Genomic DNA, 19820 nt, shown 5'->3' on the forward strand with positions numbered 1-19820 from the left:
ACGTTGCAAGTGTCAATCGTGGTCAGAAAAGTGTCCTGTGTAGATGTGAGTGCTTATGTCGGAGCTTAGTGCATTCGAACTAGGACAAATTGTTGGCGTTGGTATGGTGGGTGCTTCCATAACCAAGGAAGCCGAAGTGCTTGGTGTTATCATATCGAATATTTATACTGCATACAGGATTAAAGCGGAACAGCGTGGACGAAAGTGTTTGTTGAGTGATCGTGACAGACGGTCATTGAGGAGAATTCTGACGAAAGATAAGAGGACGAAAGCTGTAAAAGTCACTGCACTGCACAACCGAATGTCGCACTATTGAAACCTACTTGGACCAAACGAACACGCAGGAAGTTCCATAAGCTGTAAATTTCACGGCGATTTCGAATTCCAAAGCCGCTCATCAATGATACAAATGCCCATAAAAGGAAAATATGGGGCCGAAACCATAAAACCTGGGCTATGGATCAGTGAGAGAATATCATTTGGTCGAATTAGTCTTCCAACTTACGGTTGATTTTACGACCCAAAGAGCGATACATGGTGGCGGTTCGATGACGATTTGGGCACCCATATCGTTTTATTCCCTGTGCCCCATGGCTGCTTTGCGAGGCCATATTACTGTGAAGGATTACGTGACTATTTTAGCCGATCAGGTCCATCCCATTCCCCAATGGTGATCCAGTGTTCCAAGACGGCAGGACCCCTGTTCACATGGAGCGCATCGCCCAGGAGAACGAGAAAGCACTATCGCATGTCCTCTGTGCCAACAGTCACCAGATCTCGCTGTTATTCAGAATTTGTCGTTTGTTTTGGAGAAAGTGGTGCGTGGTCGCTAACGACTTCTGTCATCGTTGCCTGAACTTGCCACTACATTGCAGGAAGAAAAGTATAAGATTCCTTGATGATGATGATGATGATGATGATGATGATGATGGGTTTTTGGGGAACTCTACTGCGCGGTCGTCAGCGCCCGTACAAAGTCCCAATTTTTTCACGGTCCACTTTGTACACAATCCTAGCTAGCCACTGTCACGAATGACCATGATGATTAAATGATGAGGACAACAGAAACACCAAGACCCTTTGCAGAGAAAATCTCCAACCAGACCGGGAATCGAACCCAGCAACCCATGATCGAGAGGCAGCAACGCCAGCCACTAGACCCCGACCTGTGGACATATGATTCCTTGAAAACATACAAGGGCTGCGTTTGTCCATTCCGAGACGATTGGAGGCTGTTTTGAACACCAACGGTTTTCTACAAAGTATTAGGCATGGTATTCTGTTGCATTTTTGGTGCTTCCATATTTCTCTCCACCCCCTGTTGTCACCAGCTATATACAAATCAGCTTGAATGAAATTTATATCAATTTCAGATTGGGAACTAGAAAAGTTCTGAGTTTTAGAGCTGTTTGCAATATGCTGTACAAAACTGTATCGCCGGCCGCTGTGGCCGAGCGGTTCTAGCCGCTTCAGTCCGAAACCACGCGGCTGCTACGGTCGCAGGTTCGAGTCCTGCCTCGGGCGTGGATGTGTGTGATCTCCTGAGGTTTAAGCAGTTCTAAGTCTAGGGCACTGATGAACTCAGATATTAAGTCCCATAGTGCTGAGAGCCATTTGAACAGTTTTTTGAAAACTACATCTGATCAGCTGGATGTTCTGGTGGCGGAATATTTGCTTAAGTGATGTTCTCAAACGTGTGCCTATTTTAATTAATGGACAACTCAATGTGTCTTACAAATGACCTGCGGACGAGATGTAAAGTTGCTGGTGTCACACAGCTAAAAGCTTCCTTGATGAGCTGTTTGGAGTCATCTAGAGTTGTGGGTTCGCTGAAATAAACACGATTATTCAGATATCCTCCCCCCCCCCCCCCCCCCCCGAACAACCCCCCAAAAAAAAAGACATATACGGCCTCTACTGTCCTTACTGGCCGGTCAGTATGGCCACGCGGTTAAAGGCGCTTCAGTCTGGAACTGCGCGACCGCTACGGTCGCAGGTTCGAATCCTGCCTCTGGCATGGATGTGTGTGATGTCCTTAGGTTAGTTAGGTTTAAGTAGTTCTAAGTTCTAGGGGACTGATGACCTCAGATGTTAAGTCCCATAGTGCTCAGAGCCATTTTTTTGTCCTTACTGATATTTTGTAGGAGAGGATCCAATTTATCGACGATAAAATTTCGACGCGTCTCACCTGTCACAGTACCATCGAAGTAGTGAGGACCAATGGTTTTAGTTCTAAGAATTAAGCACCACACATTAATGTACTACCTCGTTTGACGACCGACATGACGTACCCACCTAGGACTTTCTGTCGCCCGGTAATGCGTATTACGATGGTTCACCACACGATAATTCGTGAATGTGTGTTCATTAAAGAACATAACATTTAGCAAGTCGTGTGGAATGAAATTATTCACAGGTAGTTTGCAGAAAGTAACTCTTCAATCTCAACCGTTCCATAGCAGCTCCTTTTGTACGGGTAATAAGCGTCCAATATCCGCCAATCAGCTGTAAGGCTGATACCAGTGAATGCAGCAACTTTCTCGCAAGTTGACATCAGGATCGTGGTGTACTGCAGCTACAACTGACACTTTCATATTCTCGCTTCTTGCGGGTTGTCGTCTGTTAGCGGGACGTCTTTTCTAACAATTTGTTTCTCGAAGTCGTTTCTCAGTGCGTAAGAAAATAATGACTGAAGAAGCCCTTCCACCTGGAAATATTACGCTGTAATCCGTGGGTGCCTCACCGACATCGTGTCGACATTCGCCAAGCATTAGCAACATGTCAACGTATTCGTTGGATGGGTATGCCACTTTTATTCCACGTCATTGTCCACGTCAGACCGAACGTTGTTGGTTTGTGCATTCAAATTTGCCTTGCATACGGCAGTGTAAGGATGTATTATTTCAAACCACGCATCGAGGAAGATTCACACCGTAACACCGGAAACTTATAAGTCTCCTCCGCAGGTGGTTTAGAAGTCACCCTGAGTTGTGCAGGTGAAAGGGCATTGATTTGAACATTTCACTTACACGAATAATGCGCCACCAGCACATCCACCAGAACTCAGCCAATTATGTACAGTATATTGCATCAACCACTAAAACTTTATACATTTCTTACTACCTAAGTAAAACTCGTAAAGATTAGATTAAAATAGATATGCACACAGTTGGTTTAAATACATTACCTAAATAATAGAAAAAAATAGTATTCAATTAAAAGAATTGTAACTCTTCGCTGTAACTCTCTGGAAAATAGGTAAATAAACGGTCCATAAGTCTGCAGAAAGAAAGAATAACCTTTCTTGTGTGTCTCTATCTAGATAAATATTGATTTCGCTTATTTCGTAAATTGCAGAGGGGAAAAAACCTTTTCTGAAACGCCCCGTTTACCACTTTCTTGAAACCTTGTGTGGTCAGTAACCGATGGTACCAATTGCCTGTGGCGTAAGTACTGGAAGAACGTAGGTGGGGGAGAAGACTGTCCTCATCTTTTGGCTAAAATGCTTCATCGGAGTGCGTCCTAAGCCGTAACCCTCCTCTAATAAATTCTTTCGAACGCGAAGTTATTGAAAAAAAAACTGTGGGAGAGAAATGGTCGACCATTTAACCATATGGTCAATTATGTCTGCCTACTGCAGCAACTGCCGTCCTACGGTCACACATCAAGTTGCCTGCTTGTACAGATGGCTTAACCCGACTATAGGCACAACGTATTCAGTGTTGTGGTTTCATGCAGCGCTGTACTAGCGACAGCTTACACAACTTTCGATCAGTTCCTTAACATATTCTCGGCTTATCCAGGTTTTTCCAAGTTCTCCCCAATTTTTGTAAAGCCATGGCAACGATTTCAGGCTTTATGACAATAGAAATTAAACAAAAACTAAAATAGGAAGTCCCAACATACACACATCAAAAAAGGTTTTGCATCACTCCGGTTCCCAGAACTCCTGAAGACACACGTTGACTGAGGGTATTGTATCACAGACACAGTCCCTTTCACAGTTCAGAGATATCATTAAACCCGTCCAAAGATGTAAACAACAGTGCATGAGCAGCGCCTATTAGACGGAGGGGGTCCGACAGCTGATCAGTTCCAGTCATTCCACCAGGAAGGAGGATCACGGCTCGTCTGCAGTTCAACCACGCCTAGACGGTCAGCACCGCTGTTCGATCGCGTCCGCATTGTCTCTTTGTGCCAGGAAGGGCTCTCGACAAGGGAAGTGTCCAGGCGTCTCGGAGCGAACCAAAACGAAGTTGTTATGACATGGAATGGATACAGGGAGACAGGAACTGTCGATGACATGCCTCGCTCAGCCCGCCCAAGGGCTACTACTACAGTTGATGACCGCTACCTACGGATTATGGCTCGGAGGAAACCTGACAGCAACGCCACCATGTTGAATAATGCTTTTCGTGCAGCCACAGGACGTCGTGTTACGAATCCAACTATGCGCAGTAAGCTGCATGATGCGCAACTTCACTCTCGACGTCCATGACGAGGTCTATCTTTGCAGCCATGACAGCATGCAGCCCGGTACAAATGGTCCCAACAACATGCCGAATGGACCGCTCAGGATTGGCATCACGTTCTGTTCGCCGATGAGTGTCGTCTAGGCCTTCAACCAGGCAATCGTCGGAGACGTGTTTGAAAGCAACGCGGTCAGGCTGAACGCCTTAGACACACTGTCCAGCGAGTGCAGCAAGGTGGAGGTTCCCTGCTGTTTTGGAGTGGCATTATGTGGGGCCGACGTACGCCGCTGGTTTTCATGGAAGGCGCTGTAACGGCTGTATGATACGTGATTGCCATCCTCCGACCGACAGTGCAACGTTATTGGCAGCATACTGGCGAGGCATTCGCCTTCATGGACGACAGTTCGCGTCCCCATCGTGCATCTCAGGATAACGACATCGCTCGACTAGAGTGCCCAGCATGTTCTCCAGACATGAACTCTATCGAACATACCTGGGATAGACTGAAAAGGGCCGTTTATGGACGATGTGACCCACCAACCACTCTGAGGGATCTTCGCCGAATCGCCGTAGAGGAGCGGGACAATCTGGAACAAAAGTGCCTTGACGAACTTGTCGATGGTATGCCACGACGAATACAGGCACGCATCAATGCAAGAGGACTTGCTACTGGGTATTAGAGGTACCGGTGCGTACAGCAATCTGGACCACAACCTCTGAAGGTCGCGCTGTGTGGTGGTGCAACATGCAATGTGTGGTTTTCATGAGCAATAAAAAGGGCAGATATGATGTTTATGTGGATCTCTATTCCAATTTTCTGTACAGGTTCCGGAACTCTCGCAATCGAGGTGATGTAAAACATTTTTGATGTGTGTATAAGAATTTAAGGACGAAAGTAACTTTCGCATGACGTTTCACTGCCGAGTAACGTAGCTCGATGAAACTTGGACCATACACAGAAATAACTGCTACAGTATAGACGTTAACTGAAAGAATTACGTTATGAGATGAGCAGAACTAATATTTGTTATTCAAAGACAATAATTATACTGAAGTCACCGAGATTTATGATTGTTCCCTACACATTACAAAAGGTGGGACGTGGTTCTCAATAGGGCGTGTGGACACCACGGACAGCACTGCATGGCCTGCAACGTGCTCCCACGCTGGCTATAGGATTGGTTAGAAGCTCTTGTGGTAGAGCGTGCCAGTCCTCCACCAGCGCAGTTGACAGCTGTTAGATTGTCACTGGTGCATGTGAACTTGCTGCAATACGTTCCTCAGACGCACTTCACACGTGTTCGATGGGATTTAAGTGAAGGGAACGAGTACGTAAGTCCATTAGCAGAACAGCCTCTCGTTCCAAGAACTCCTGCAGCAACGCTGTTCCACGAGTTCACGCACTGTCATCCATAAAAATGGAGTCATGGCCGAAATCACCCCTTAAAAGACGAACATGGCAGAGTACAGTGCCACAATGACGTTGATCTCTGAGTGTACTGTAATTAAACACTGAGACGTCAGTACGCCCACGCAACATTATGCCTCCTCACACCATAATACCTTGACGAACAGGACGATCATGATCGACAATCTACCTGGGCAGATTGCATGTTCCCACCTCTCGCGAATTGAGGGTACGTCCAGAACGACTATTGAGACTGAATCTGGTCTCATCCGAGAAGAGCACGCGAATACAGTTCTCGTTCGTTCAGTCCCTGCGCTCTCGGCACCAACGCAAATAATGTTGCCGATCTGCGGAACACTACGGGGCGGTCGTCGGGCAAATAGAGCACCCCCATGCAGTCGCCGTGCCGCAGTGGAGCTTGAAATTGTGACCCTTTCAGTCCTAATAAGTATGGTTGCAATTGCACCCCTTATTTGACGTGTATTCCTTCTCGCCTGTTGCACTATGCAGTGGTCATCATTTAGTTGCTGTAGTTTACCGTGATCGACCACTGCCTGTGGTTCGGAACGCTCCGGATCCAAGTGAAACAATGTTCTGAGTAACTGAATGTTCTGATTTTGAGAGAACTGAAGGATGGCCTGTTTAATTGTTGTAAACTATTCAACAGCTAAGACCGCATAAATTTTTTAATTTTACACAAGCAGTTTCAACAGACAGTGCTGTCATCTTCAAGTCTTAAAATCTTTCGTTGTAAACCATGTACATTTTACGCTAACCTCACGCACAAGATATCAAGCGGACATCTTGTGCGTTACAACCTGAAGATGAGAGCATAGTGTGTTGAAACCACTTGTTCTAAATGTAAAAAATTATTTTATGCGATCTTGGCTATTGAATTGTTTTTAGCTGTGAGTAATACCAAAATCCTGGACTGCACTCGTCACACTTCGTCCTTCTGCCAGTTTCCCGATGATTCTTCCTCGTGTGAAGTCATTCAGACACTGTCTCTGGTCCACCTTGTAATGCTAGACACCGCCGCAGTGCACCGTAACTGCTCGCTAACTAACACACATCGTCTTTTCCCGTTACTTTAACCGCCTTGATGTGCGAGGCCATCCCCATTTGGCGCTATAGTCACTTTGCCTCTCGACGTGTGACGTCCAGCTATCTGTAGCACGACTGAGAGACCTCTGGCAACATGCTCCCGCCCCCGCCCCCCTTTTCATTTATTTATACCGAGTAGTTAATGCCTTGTGGTACTTGATCTATCTCGTCCTTAAGTTTTCCAAAGCAGTGTATGTAGTGTATTTTGTAGTAAGTGCATTTGTCGAAATGTATTGCATCCTAGATCAACTGAGAACCTTGAACACAGTGACAGCTATTTAGATGGCCGAGCGGTTCTAGGCGCTACAGTGTGGAACCGCGCGACCGCTACGGTCGCAGGTTCGAATCCTGCCTCGGGCATGGATGTGTGTGATGTCCTTAGGTTAGTTAGGTATAAGTAGTTCTAAATTCTAGGGGACTGATGACCTCAGCAGTTAAGTCCCATAGTGCTCAGAGCCATTTGAACCATTTGAACCGAGTTATTTATACTTCGACAGAAATTTACATTAGATAATTACTATTAAAATTTTGCTCAACATAATGTACCAAAGCTTGCAATTTTTTTCTACAAAGCACATACGCCCCACGCAAATTTCTGGAATTTACGCAACCATATATCGCACTCCGTCTTCAGGCCACAAGTGCCCCATCGGGACCATCCAACCGCAGTGTCATCCCCAGCTGAGGATGCGGATAGGAGGGGCGTGTGGTCAGCACACCGCTCTCTGAGTGATTATGATAGTTTTCTTTGACCGGAGCCGCTACTATTCGGCCGAGGAGCTCCTCAATTGCCATCACGAGGCTGAGTGCACCCCGAAAAATGGCAACAGCGCATGGCGGCCCAGATGGTCACCCATCCAAGTGCCGGCCACGCCCGACAGTGCTTAACTTCGGTGATATGACGGGAACCGGTGTATCCACTGCGGCAAGGCCGTTGCCCGAAACCATATGTTGCTAATAATATATTTCTTCAGAATTTGTGATTCTTATCTTGATAATAAGTTGAGCCGCGTGTGACTTGGAAAAAAAAAATGGAAAAATGTTCTGTTTTAGAATGGCCTCATGCAAACACGGGGAGAGTAAGCAAAAAGTCGCCAATAAGGAAATAAAAATTTTATTGCATATTTTAGGTTTTGTGCAAGATTGTAATGTCGTTAGAAAAGCTAAGATTTTAGTAAAATGAGCCTTGGTAATGACAAAGGAAGCAGCGTAGTGTGACACGAGTGTGTGTGTGTGTGTGTGTGTGTGTGTGTGTGTGTGCGGGTGTGTGTGCGTGTGAGCCTGTGTGGACGGTGACGGTAGGCGCTGCCGCTGTCCATTAGAGCTCCTTGACATGAGCCGCTGTTATACAAGAGTTGTTAGAAACGGAACACGATGAGTGCGTCATTACTGGGAATCTAGTGTGTCTAGCGCGGCCGCCGAGCCTCTGCCCTGGCAGCCTACCAGATCACGATGCCGTAAAACGACGCCGCGAGCGCCGGCGCGCGCTCGTTCAGAGTGAGTTACGTGGGAGGGCAGGGGAGGGTGAGGGGGCAAGTATGCAAGCAGCAGCCGACGAGGGACCGAACATGTTTTTCACCACATCCAGCGAGGCACCCGGGCGCAGCTTCACGAGGCCGTCTCATTCCACTGGGAGCGGCTGACCTAGCTGAAGAGTGTGGCTCATCAGTTATACACGGATTTCATTAATTTTATTGCCTGTTGGTACCATTAAAGAGCTATTAACAAATGATCCAATGTGGCTTTAGGTATTAGGTAAAACTGCCTTACTTGGAGCAAAGATTAGTGAGTTTCAGTTTATTACGTTTTTCACTGACTGCTAATCCCTGTATACTCGTCATGAAATAGTCACCGTTATGAAAACCCGTCAGGATTGTGACAGTACTGATGGCTTTTAGCCTTCATGAGCTACCGGTTTCACAGTCGAAAATAGAGAGACTCTGATTCGCAATACCGGGTGATCAAAAAGGCAGTATGAATTTGAAAACTTAATAAACCACGGAATAATGTAGATAGAGAGGTAAATATTGACACACATGCTTGGAATGACATGGAGTTTTATTAGAACAAAAAAGAAAAACGAAGTTCACAAAATGTCCGACAGATGGTACTGGACAGCAAAACGTCAGTTACTGCTACCGTGACGGATGAGAGGTACGCCGATATGTTACATAATTGCATCATCCGCAGCCTGGCTGATAAACACCTCCTGGAACGTACGATGTTTATGCAGGATGGCGCTCCAACCCATATTGCTATACGCGTGAAAGATCTCTTGCGCGCGTCGTTTGGTGATGATCGTGGCCCGCATGTCGTGGTCGTGCGGTAGCGTTCTCGCTTCCCACGCCCGGGTTCCCGGGTTCGATTTCCGGCGGGGTCAGGGATTTTCTCTGCCTCGCGATGGCTGGGTGTTGTGTGCTGTCCTTAGGTTAGTTAGATTTAAGTAGTTCTAAGTTCTAGGGGACTGATGACCATAGCTGTTAAGTCCCATAGTGCTCAGAGCCATTTGAACCATTTTTTTGATGATCGTGTGCTCAGCCGCCACTTTCGTCATGCTTGGCCTCCCAGGTCCCCAGACCTCAGTCCGTGCGATTATTGGCTTTGGGGTTACCTGAAGTCGCAAGTGTATCGTGGTCGACCGACATCTCTAGGGATGCTGAAAGACAACATCCGACGCCAATGTCTCAGCATAACTCCGAACATGCTTTACAGTGCTGTTCACAACATTATTCCTCGACTACAGCTATTGTTGAAGAATGATGGTGGACATATTGAGCACTTCCTGTAAAGAACATCATCTTTGCTTTGTCTTACTTTGTTATGCTGATTATTGCTATTCTGATCAGATGAAGCGCCATCTGTCGGACATTTTTGAACTTTTCTAGTTTTTTGGTCCTAATAAAACCCCATGTCATTCCAAGCATGTGTGTCAATTTGTACCTCGCTATCTACATTATTCCGTGATTTATTCATTTTTCAAATTTATACTGACTTTTGGATCACCGGTATATCAGCGGATTCCCCCTTGACTCTAAAGACTCATGGGAGTTAACTGGGTTTCATGAAGACAACAAAGGACTACTTTCAGGATATCTGTAAGTTCGATTCCTACGACTGAATCTGCTCCAATATAATTTGGTGGTTCATAAAGGCTGGTCAGAAACAGTCTCAAAAGCTTGTAAGGGTGTTATAGGAAGGTTTCGCTAAGAAATAATTGTTAAGAAAAAATAGATACGTTGCACAGTTTCTGAATTAATTAACATTTAATTTAGCCAATCAGGCCGTTGGTCGCGCTAATTCAAGCGGCTCGCCAGATGCAGTTAGTGTCAGTTGTCATCGTAGCGTAGATGACAGCGCACGAGACTGCTCAGCGTTTGGCTCGCATTCGCTCATACCAGCGTTCCACATTCAATTTTTATATTGGTTCCATGTTCGGTTTTAGGAAACCAAAGGACGAATACGTTTGGTGATATCGTCTCTGGCGGAAAGCTTAAATTTGGGCGCCCAACGGTCTGATCGGCAAATTTCAATGCTAATAAACTTGGAAACTGCGGAACGTATAAATTTTTTCTTAACAGTTATTTCTCAGCACAGCCTGCCCTACAACACCCTTACAAACTTTTGAGACTGTTTCTGACCACTCTCCATATAATACTTAGGATGCTCTTATACTGATTTTACCCCGATTTGTATTCTGCTTTCATTTATTATTGCCTTGACGGGTTTATTTCTTACGTTTCTTATGCAGACAGCCGTACCCCGATTCTGCCAATCATTAACCTTTGCGCTTCACTCACGGAACTTTTGGCACCATTCTGAAGTTATATATCGTTCAACGTAAATCTGAGAGTGCTTCTGATAAGTGTTTCATGTCTACAAAATACATTTTATATGTTTCTTGTAAATTTTCGCCACATTACTAAAATTTCCAATTTTATAGCTGTAAGGAATGTGTTAATGACCCTTCATGTTCTTTCTGCCTTGTGTCTGATATATTTTTAAATATAATGACTCAACAGAATAATATACTGATGTGTTTCTTTATGCATTTGGATACTTCGAAAATTTTACTCCTACTGCGCTCACATTTTGCACGCATTCATTGAGTTTTGCGCAACAGATAGCTGCAATGAAATCTCAACTCAAGAAGCAGTGAACTATCGCATTCGAACAAATATACTTTTAAAAATATTTTTAATTATTCCGAGAGAAACCAGTGGAGCAGCACGATTGATGCGTGTATAATCTACTGCAAGAATCTGATATCTATGACACTTATTTTAAATTTACTACGAGACTAAAGTTAACCAACATTCGCATGAAAACTAAAAAAAAATAATAAATTTACTTTGACCACCGAAGTTTACTAGAATACGATGAGCTGAGGGCTGACGGTTTCACAGTTAACTGTAGTCAAAGATAATAAACGAGAGAAAATGAGAGTTAGAGAGAGAGAACGGAAGGGAAAGAAGACATGACTTCATGTCAGATTTTTTAGTGCGACGAAGTAAATGCAATATTCAGTTTTATTCCTCACTCACAATTGTCGAACTACGGTTATTCGCGGAAACGCAGAACCTGACTCACTACTTACTAGCATAGTATTTGCTACATTTGATACAAGTACTGACAAAGTTGAAAGTCAAAGAACACACTTTTGAAACGATTGTCACTAATCGAAATACATATCTTCTTATGCCCAGTCATGAAAATATTGCTACTAAAAAAGAAGGAAGAAAGATTAGGGTCGAACCTACCGTCGACATCAAGGTCGTTAGAGACGGATTGTTTCAAAGATGAGGACGGAATTCGGCTGTATCCTTTCAAAGAAACCATCCTGGCATTTGCCTCGAGCGATCAGGCGAAATCTCAGAAAGCCGAACACTAAATGGTCGGAAGCGGATTTGAACCATCGTTCCCCGGAATGAGAGTCATGTGTGCTAAACACTGCCCCACCTCCATCCCCAGACTGCTATTTAATACGACTGGAACGGGCACACAAAGGTGAATGTGAAAACAGTACAAGAAACGGTGAAGAAGTTTGAACATCTTTCCCATATGCGACCGAAATATTCTACGTGACGTGTAGGAAAACTGTTGGTACTCAAAGCAGCTACCAGACCTCCTGGAATGGAGAAACAGAGGTTCTGTCTGGTTTTCAAGGGAATCTTATACCGTTCTTCCTGCAAAATAGTAGCAATTTCAGGTAACGATGATGGAAGTTGATAGCGATTATTCAGCTTTATCTCTAAAGCAAACCACAAATGCATGATATTGAGATCCAATGACTGTGGCGGCCATCCTCGTGCTCACAAATCCAGTCCTACGCGATGCGAAACGTGTAAGCAGGGACCCTGTCGTTTTGGGATACAGCATCGCTATTGAAAACAAACGTTGTACCACGGGGTGGGCCTGATCAGCCAAAAGGCTGAGTTTAGCTGTCATGCGAGCTTTCAGAGTAACCACTGGGCTCATGGAATACCATGAAATCGATTCCAAATCAAAATCGAAGCCCCGGCTTGTTTCACTTTTGTGACTTAAACTCCACCAGAAGTTGGAAACAGAGTGAAACAAGACTTAACGCACGAAATGACTTCCTTCCATTGCTCCATTGCCCAGATTTCAGGGCCGGCCGTGGTGGCCGAGTGGTTCTAGGCGCTTCAGTCCGGAACCGCGTGACTGCTACGGTCGCAGGTTCGAATCCTGCCACGGGCATGGATATGTGTCATGTCCTTAGGTTAGTTAGGTTTAAGTAGTTCTAAGTTCTGGGGGACTGATGACCTCAGCTGTTACGTCCCATAGTGCTCAGAGCCATTTGGACCATTTGAACCAGATTTTAGGGCTTCGGCACCACATGTCCCGTGACGGGCATTTTTATCACTGATGAACAGTTTGGAATGGTAGCCTGACCAGCAAGTTCCAGTTTATGGACCTCTCTTCACGTTGTCCGGGTGATGACAGGATTCAAGAGTGCGACATTCAGTTCTACAGTGACTGTTACAGCTGTTGTTCTTTTATTTTTCGTGACAGTCTTCTTCAAGGAGAAATTACAATTAAATCAATACCATTAGCTGCTGACAGGCGTTGATATACATCAAGAGGGACACTTGAAAATGTGTGCCCCGACCGGGATTCTAACCCGGGATCTCCTGCTTACATGGCAGACGCTCTATCCATCTAAGCCACCGAGGGCACAGAGGATAGTGCGATTGCAGGGATTTATAGCCGGCACGCCCCCCGTGAGACCCACATTCTCAACTTATAGTCCACACGCTACATTCGTAGTGCCCCTGCCATTATACCCATTACTCGCGGCAGACAATCCACCGAGTCCCGTAAGAGTTCAGGCAAATCGTGTGCATCCGCACTGAAGAAGGTAATCAGCCGGTTATCCTTAAACGATGTGAAGATGGCATCTGTTCTTTCGGATATGTCATCTTCATATCTTCAACGAGAGTCCGTCACGATCTGTCAACATAGCGGACGACGATTTCAGCTTTCATTGTATGCTGTATAAATGTTCGATACGGTACCGCTTGAAGCAGAACGCACTTCGGTTGACTCGGTGACGGAAATACCCAACATATGAGCTCCAACAATTCGCCCACGTTCGAATGCACTGAACGCCAACATGAAACCCTCACAATTACACAGATCACTATTCTGACCACAACTGGCACGAATGATTGTAAACATTGCATAGGTACCGATCGTGGCCAAATATAACGGTGCGACCTTGAAGCTTGTCTAGCATCTGCATTTATATTCAAGCGCCCATTTACCGCGGTGTTTCTATATTTTTGCACAGCCTCTGTATAGTGTTAGTGATGTTATTGTCACATGGAAACGTCATCCTATTACCACTGTGATAGGAATAAGGGATTGAAAACGCTAAACTTTGAAGGGTGCTGAGCAAGCCATTCGTGACGCCTCTGTGTCAGCTACTGAAGTACAAGACTTCAGTTGCGGCTTCAGTGCAGAGGTCAACGAAATAATGATCGATCTAGAGGCGGCAGCATCCTGTTTTCGTTGCCAGACTGCATTCCAGAAGTAAAAAAAAAAAAGAAAAAAAAGCTTCAAATGGCTCTGAGCACTATGGGACTTAACTTCTGAGGTCATCAGTTCCCTAGAAATTAGAACTACTTAAACCTAACTAAGGACATCACACACATCCATGCCCGACGCAGGATTCGAACCTGCGTCCGTAGTGGTCGCGCGGTTCCAAACTGTAGCGCCTAGAACCGCTCGGCCACTCCGGCCGGCTCCAGAAGTCATCGGCCACAAGAACACTCAAAGAGGGGCAAAAGCGCTTCATATGTCTGTGGAGCAGTGGGTGAAATAAATATGAATTGACGAGACGCGAAACAGCAGGCGTGAATGGGTATTGTGAATACTTGGCAAAGCGAGTATAATGTGGTGACAGACATATCCGGTAGATGTTGAGTGTTGAACTGGACTGTTTACCAAGGCCTGGCTTCAGAGCATTAGTTTTTGTGTATGTGTTCATCAAAACATTTTAGACGGTAGAATGATTCCTGTACAGTCGCTCCTTTACTGTACAATTGGGATATTACTGAAGTACTAAAAACACGCACAACAACGTGCTTGTCCTAAGAATATGAGTTAGATTTACCTGACTGATCCGGTGAAAGCAACGACCTGATACCTCTCTAAATCTTTTGGTTGAGTAGAGCGATGGTCTTGTGTGGGTGCAGTTTCAAGTGCTTCAGAACATAGTGAAATACCTTCTCCGTAAAGCTCCCAGCTATCAGTTCCGGCAGACTCTATCTTCGTGTCGTAGGCCTGTGGTAGCTGAGAGATCACGAAGGGAAAGTTCAGAAGTGTTTTCTAACTCAGCACTCAATGGCCCGATTCCTCGTGGTGTATGAAGGTTGTGTCATAAGTGTGTTACGTGTTTAGTGTGGTGACTGTGTTGTATGAAAACGAAAGAATGAAGAGGATGTTACCTAGTGCTGGCGCAAAGCCTACGCATCTGTAGTACTGCCAAGAGAACTGTCTAGCTTAATACCTCATCCAACGGATAAACCACCATGAAAAGTTTCACATGCCCCCAATTGTCAGACACTGCGGAGAGGCTTAATCCGAAGTCCCTGCGAAAGTCTATTCAAGAGGGAATTTACACTACCTCATCTCCTTCCCTTGCCGGCCAAAGACGGCTGGCGAAAATTTCTCTACCGCCAGGACTCGAGTCGGTTATTTCCATGTCAGCTGAGATGTACGTTATCAGACTCCGATACGGAGGAAGGTACCACCTCCGTGCACTAATCTCTGCAACAGCAGCGTCATTGGAACAACATCAACCGCGATCCGAAGACTTTTGCTTGTGTACGTAGTTGGTAGGAGGTAAATGGTAAAAGAGAAGCAGGAAGGAAAGGGTGGATTTATATCCTCCATACAGAGAACGATATTGATTTACTACTACTTCAAATGTAAAGAGACAAAAGTAGCTGTTGTTGGTTTACGTCTGGACGAGTAGAATTATTATGGATACTAGCACAAAGTATATTCCTAGGCACTTGTACCAACGTCAACAGTCTCATCGAAATTAGAACGGGAAAAGTGGCAGCTTTGTCAAACAAAAGGTCAAATCAGTAGTAGCCGTGGAAGCAATCTGCGCCGGAATACGGTCTGTGAAAGGATGGCGCCTGGGAGGAAATTGGGGAGGCAAATTAGCGCGTGTCCCGGGGACACACAGGCGCTGGGCGTTGCGTGACAGTCGCGCGTCCAGGCCGCGGCCCACGCCGTGTTTCGGCGTCGCGGTTACTGTTGTTGTCACGAGAGGGCCGGCTGCTCGCAGGAGGCGCTTTTTATCGCCGCTTTAGCGCACTGAGCGAAACGAAACACAGCCGCACACTTCATTAACATATCCGGATACAATGTTTAATGCATAAAGAAAACTGTTGCGCCCTAGGAGAAACGCTGAATGAATTGTTCGAGCGGTGCCAGATTATGCTTGACAGTAAACCCAGCACAACATACTCTTACATCATGTGGGCGATTGCAGACCACGCTAAATATATCGCAGCCTTTGGACACAGTACACTGCATCCGCTGCTTCCCCCCCCCCCCCCCCCCTCCTCCCCTAAAATAAATCATCCAAAACGTTTACAACTTTAAATTCTTTGAATGAAATATCTTGCAAGATTAAAAGTGTGTGCCGAATCGGGACTCGAACACGGGAGCATCGCCTTTCGCGAAAAGTACTCTACCGACTGAGCTACCCCACCAAGATTCATCAGGACCTGTTCTCACAGTTTTCCTCCCGCCAGCACCTCGTCTCCTACCTTCCAAACTTCACAAAACTGAGTATCTCACAGGACTAACGCTCCTGGACCAAATGATATTGTGGACACATGGCTTAACCACAGTTTTGGGACGTTTCCACAATGAATTTTTCACTCTGCAGCGGAGTTGCGCTGATATCAGGAGATTAAATATTTTATCAATGTAAAAACAATGCCTAAATTTCACCAAGATTTTTCAGCACACGTGAATGCCTCATAATACACTACTGGCCATTAAAATTGCTACACCACGAAGATGACGTGCTACAGACGCGAAATTTAACCGAAAGGAAGAAGATCCTGTGATTAGCAAATGATTAACTTTTCAGAGCATTCACACAAGGTTTGCGCCGGTGGCGACACCTACAACGTGCTGACATGAGGAAAGTTTCCAACCGATTTCTCATACACAAACAGCAGTTGACCGGCGTTGCCTGGTGAAACTTTGTTGTGATGCCTTGTGTAAGGAGGAGAAATGCGTACCATCACGCTTCCGACGTTGATAAAGGTCGGATTGCAGCCTACCGCTATTGCGGTTTATCGTATCGCGACACTGCTGCTCGCGTTGGTCGAGATACAATGACTGTTAGCAGAATGTGGAATCGGTGGGTTCATGGGGGTAAAACGGAACGCCGTGCTGGATTCCAGCGGCCTCGTATCACTAGCAGTCGAGATGACAGGCATCTTATCCACATGGCTGTAACGGATCGTGCAGCCACGCCTCGATCCCTGAGTCAACAGATGGAGACGTTTGCAAGACAACAACCATCTGCACGATCAGTTCGAAGACGTTTGCAGCAGCATGGACTATCAGCTCGGAGACCATGGCTGCGGTTACCCTTGACGCTGCATTACAGACAGGAGTGCCTGCGATGGTGTACTCAACGACGAACCTGAGTGCACGAATGGCAAAACGTCATTTTTTCGGATGAATCCTGGTTCTGTTTGGTTACAGAATCATGATGATCTCATCCGTGTTTGGCGACATCGCGGTGAACGCACATTGGAAGCGTGTATTCGTCTTATCCATACTGGCGTATCACCCGGCGTGATGGTATGGGGTGCCATTGGTTACATGTCTCGGTCACTTCTTGTTCGCATTTACGGCACTTTGAACAGTGGACGTTCCATTTCAGATGTGTTACGATCCGTGCCTCGCGCATGAATGTGTGTGATGTCCTTAGGTTAGTTAGGTTTAATTAGTTCTAAGTTCTAGGCGGCTGATGACCTCAGAAGTTAAGTCGCAAAGCGAAAAAAAAGAAAAATCTAAACGGCGATATTGAACACACTCAAAGAAGAACAGTGCGAATGATCACAGTTGTGTTTCACTCAAGGGATAGCGTTACGCAGATACTGAAGAAACTGAATTGGCAGACGCGTAAACACGCCATCTGTGCCGCGGAAACCAATTTATAGTATTTCAAGAACCAGTCCTAAGTGAAGAATGTAGAAGTATGTTACAGCTTCTTCACCCCAATATGAACCGCTTAGACAAGATTAGGCTAATTGCAGCGCGTTGGAAGGCATTCAAGCAGCCTTTGTTCCCACCACGCAACCGCGAATGGACCGGGAAGAAACCATAATATGAGGCGACATGGGAAATAGACTTTACAGTGGACTTCACAGTGGTTTTTTAGTGAATGGCTGCAGGCCCAGACTGTCTCACACACTGTTAACCCTTTAGGGGACAAATTATTTCCGGAAGTTGTAGACTTTTTATGAACACTTTGTTGGGCTAAGAAACCGTTCATAAATCATAGTTTAAATCTTGAAAGTGAGAGTTTAGCCTACGAGTATAAAAAAATTAGAGGGAACTATTGTTTCCACCGAATTCTGGAGTAACTTCACTTGCTAATTTTAAAAAAAATGTATTTCCTTTATTTTTTAGTACAAAAACACGTTCAACATTACATTTATATTTGTATTAGTTCATACTGTCCTTTGAGTTCACTAAGGTGATGTACTATTGAACTTAGAGAAGCATGGTGCTACACACAAAGCTACACGGCAGTTGCTACACATTATTTTTGTTCTCTTTTCTTTGCTCTTCGTGCTACATTGGCGGCATCTTCTGTTTGTTGTACCTTTTGTAGGGAAATGATTTCCAACATTCTCTAGACAAACTTCATCTGGTACTCCAGACACACCTCTTTTTGGTGTTTGAAAATATACAGGCCATCCACTTCTCTTACGACTTGAGAAGCCAGAGATAAGCTGCCTTGCCAAGTGCAATCTAAATGTTAGCTGGTCTGCTTCTGTCTTCTGTAGTTTCCACATAACGTAGGAATTGACAACTGCCAAATCCACAAGAAAGAAAAACAGTTTGTGCCACTACTTCCATGAACGACTGCCTACAGCATACCGTTCACGCAGCTGATCAAATCTATCCACTCTTCCCATTATTTTATTATACTTTGCCACAGCCAATGGGCAGAATACTTCACTTCTGCTTTCACTAACTTACCTTGTAATATTTATGTAATTTTCAGTCAAATCCAGCAAATATACAGAATACATTCTTCCTCATAAATATAAAAGTAGATAAATACAACACAAGTCACTTCACACGCAAAAGGAAAGCACACTATCCAAAAAACGCTATAGCGGTCGAAACAGTGGCTCGTTTTCACCCGGGAACTGCGCTTCTGCACGGATTGACTCACAAGGTAGAAAAACAACAGCTTTCGCCTAACCGTTGCCAATCTACACATAGTTAGCACACTCTAACAGAGATGGTAGCACAAGTTAGAAGTGGGAACACCGATTACCACTGAACTTACAGCGAAAACAAATAAGTGGGAACTATAGTTCCCACTGGTCACTAAAGGGTTTAGGTTGTCCAATAGAGAGACGAGTTACAGTTAACAAAATAGTTCTACGAAGTATTTCGTTTATCACTTTCAAGATTGTCTTTTGAAGTTCGCAATATACGAGTGTTGGAACTTTAATAGTGGCAACTATTTATTTACAGCTCGTACAAAATAGATACGTGTTTCAAAGTTTTACTGGCCTTCAAAGTAGTCACCAGCATTGTGTATAAACCGTTGTCAGCGATGTGGAAGTCGTAGGATACTCCTAGTAGTGCCTGCTGTGTTGACAGTTCGAGCGGTGCGGTCCATTGCCCGACGAATTTTGTAGCAGTTCTGAAGCCAAAGGCGTGAAGTGTTTCCTTCAGTTTATAAATCGAGTTGAACGACAAGGGCTTAAGTCAGTGGAGTGCAGTAGGTGGTATAGCACTTAGCAGCCCCATCAGCCAAAGAAATCAGTAACAGATTGCACTGTACGTGCTTGAGCATTGTCCTGCAAAATGATGGACAAGTCCTGCAGAAAGTGTCATCACTTCTGTCTCTAAGTTGGTCGGTGGGTGTGTTTAAAAAATGAACAGCATAGAGACAGCAATAGACCGCGCCGCTCGAACTGCCAACACAACTGGCACTGCTAAGAGTATCCTACGACTTCCACGTCGCTGGCAACGGGTTGTACACAATGCCGGTGACTACTTTGAAGGTCAGTAAAATTTTGAAACAGATA

General features: G+C 45.1%; 1 protein-coding gene, 1 non-coding gene and 1 pseudogene across 2 annotated transcripts in view; all 3 read right to left on the bottom strand.

The window, feature by feature from the left end:
* The window catches only part of LOC124712951 (transcriptional regulator ERG homolog), a 290618-nt gene that overhangs the window by 241120 nt on the left and 29678 nt on the right, over positions 1-19820 (bottom strand). The gene's annotated exons all lie outside the window — the stretch shown is intronic.
* LOC124725425 lies at positions 7806-7923 on the bottom strand (annotated as a pseudogene).
* Trnat-ugu lies at positions 13103-13177 on the bottom strand. Its single transcript has one exon. It is a non-coding gene; the product is annotated as a tRNA-Thr (tRNA).

The sequence above is a fragment of the Schistocerca piceifrons genome, chromosome 1, assembly GCF_021461385.2.
Source record: "Schistocerca piceifrons isolate TAMUIC-IGC-003096 chromosome 1, iqSchPice1.1, whole genome shotgun sequence".
Classification (NCBI taxonomy): Eukaryota; Metazoa; Arthropoda; class Insecta; order Orthoptera; family Acrididae; genus Schistocerca; species Schistocerca piceifrons.